At 62.0% G+C, this 2,292-nt stretch overlaps 1 long non-coding RNA gene across 1 annotated transcript; it reads right to left on the bottom strand.

Annotated features, from left to right (window-relative positions):
* Positions 1–1,843: 1,843 nt before the first annotated feature.
* Positions 1,844–2,251, bottom strand: LOC112956472. Its single transcript, XR_003251061.1, has 2 exons — positions 2,157–2,251; positions 1,844–2,079 (listed from the first exon to the last, which is right to left on the bottom strand). It is a non-coding gene; the product is annotated as an uncharacterized LOC112956472 (long non-coding RNA).
* Positions 2,252–2,292: the final 41 nt, after the last annotated feature.

The raw sequence follows: 2,292 nt of genomic DNA, 5'->3' as shown, positions 1-2,292 counted from the left end.
ATTACGGGACCCTTAGGGTTGGGAAAGACCTTCAGGCTCTTTCCCAGCTTTTCCAGCCCAACCCTGCTCCTTCAACGCCATCTCGCTCAACCGCGACCCCAGGCGCCTCATCCACACGTTTCTTGAGCACGACCAGGGATGGTGACTCCACCGCCAACTTGGGCAGCCTGTCCCGATGCTTCGCCACTCCTTCCCGGCGGGATTTCTTCCTAGCATCCAACCTGGACCTCCTCTGGAACAACTTGAGGCCCTTTCCCATGGTCCTAGGTAGTTCTTCTGGAGGAGAGGCCGACCCCTGCATCACCACAACCTCCTTGAAGGTAGTTGTGGAGAGGGACAAGGTCCCCCCGAGTCCCCTCCACACTAAACAACCCCGGCTCCCTCATCCGCCCCTCACAAGGTCTGAGCTCCAGCCCTTCCACCACCTTCACTGCCCGTTTTGGGGCACGTCATGGACCCCCAAACCCTCCTCCCTCTGTTCCCCGTTTCCCTCCATGGTCTTGGTCCCCGCTGCACCCCTGCCCTCTGCACCCATCTCCATCTCTATCCCGAGTGTCTCCCGCTCCCAGGCTTGGTCCCCCCGGAATCGCCGCTCCCTGCACCCCTGGACCCCAATGACCCTCTATGACCCCGGCACCCCCAGACCCTCCACCCCGCAGTGTCCCACCAGCCACCGCTTCCCACCCCCAGGGCACCGTGCCCACCACGCTGTCCCCGTTGCCCGACTCGGCCCCTCTGCCCCATAGCTGGAGCCTGCCCCACAGCAGGGAGCCGGAGGGCAGAGGCCGCCCCATAGCTGGGGACAGGTGGCAGCGGCCGGGGCTGGCAGGGCTGAGCGCTAACGAGCCGTTCCATAACGGGCAGCGCGGAGGAGGCGCCGGGACGGCCGCCAAGCCCGGCTTAGCTCTGCACCTGGGCTGCCCGGCTCAACGGGATCCCACCTGCTCCGGCAGCGCCGGTGCCGCCCCCCGGATCGGCCGCGGGACCCGGGACGGAGCAGGGCGCCGAGCGCCCCATGGCGTCCCAGCCATGCGGCACCGCCGTGGGCACGTGGACAACGCTGGCTAGGGCAAAGCCACCGGTGTGGGCTGGACTATCTGCTTCTCCTCAATTCGTTTCTCCTCCGGGAGGAAGGACCAAGCTCTGCTCAGTGGTGGCCAGGGACAGGACAAGGGGCAATGGGTGGAAGTTGGAACCCAGGAGGTTCCATCTCCAGGTGAGGAGGAACTTCTGCACTGGGAGGGTGCCCGAGCCCTGGCCCAGGTTGCCCAGGGAGGCTGGGGAGTCTCCTTCTCTGGAGGTCTCCAAACGCACCGTGGCACGGGGACCCCCATCCCGCCCTGCTCTTGTGGGTTCCTCCACACCCCAGGAGCAGGAACCATGCAGAGCAACACCGAGTACACCAAGTTTAATGATCTGGCAGGGGTAGAGGGTGATGGGAGGGTCTATCCAGCAAGCACCGCAGTGCAGATGCTGCGAGGAGCCCCTGCTCCCTTCGTTGACCATCGTTAACGTTGACCATCGTCAACGTTGACCATTGTTAACGCTGACCGTCATTAACGTTGACCATGGTTAACATTGACTGTCATTAACGTTGACTATTGTTAACGTTGACCATCGTTAACATTGACTGTCATTAACGCTGACCATTGTTAACGTTGACCGTCGTTAACGTTGACCATCATCAATGTTGACCATTGTTAACGTTGACCATCATCAATGCTGACCATCGTTAACGTTGACCTTTGTCATCATTGACCATTGTTAACGTTGACCGTCATTAACGTTGACCGTCATTAACGTTGACCATCATTAACATTGACCATCGTTAACATTGCCCATCGTTAATGCTGACCATCATTAACGCTGACCATCGTTGACATTGACCGTCGTTCACACCATTCCATCCTCTGCACGCAGAGACTCCAGGAAGGACCCAACGCACCCAGGGTCCTTCCTGGGGCCTGGAACCGAGGGCTGCCCTGGGGAGGCCGCAGAGGGGAGGCTGCTCCGATGGGATCCACGTGGGCTGCCGGCAACGGGGCGGATCTGGGGACACCTTTGTGCTCCTCAGGGATCCTGCAAAGAGGAGAGCATGAGCGCGGCCCGATCCAGGGCTCTTGGGTCCCCATCCATCCCACGGAAAGGGTGGGCACCTCGCAGAGCACCCCGACGTCCTCGCTGTGCGTGCAGTCGTGGTAGCCCCAGGGCCGGTGGGCGCACTCGCCGAGGCTCCTCTCGCGGCCCGTGCAGCGCACCTCGTCCAGCCAGATGGGCCCGTGGCCCGGCCGC

Source organism: Nothoprocta perdicaria, unplaced genomic scaffold, assembly GCF_003342845.1.
Source record: "Nothoprocta perdicaria isolate Ctin4 unplaced genomic scaffold, notPer1 scaffold_639, whole genome shotgun sequence".
NCBI lineage: Eukaryota > Metazoa > Chordata > Aves > Tinamiformes > Tinamidae > Nothoprocta > Nothoprocta perdicaria.
This window is presented reverse-complemented; position numbering and strand designations above follow the sequence as displayed.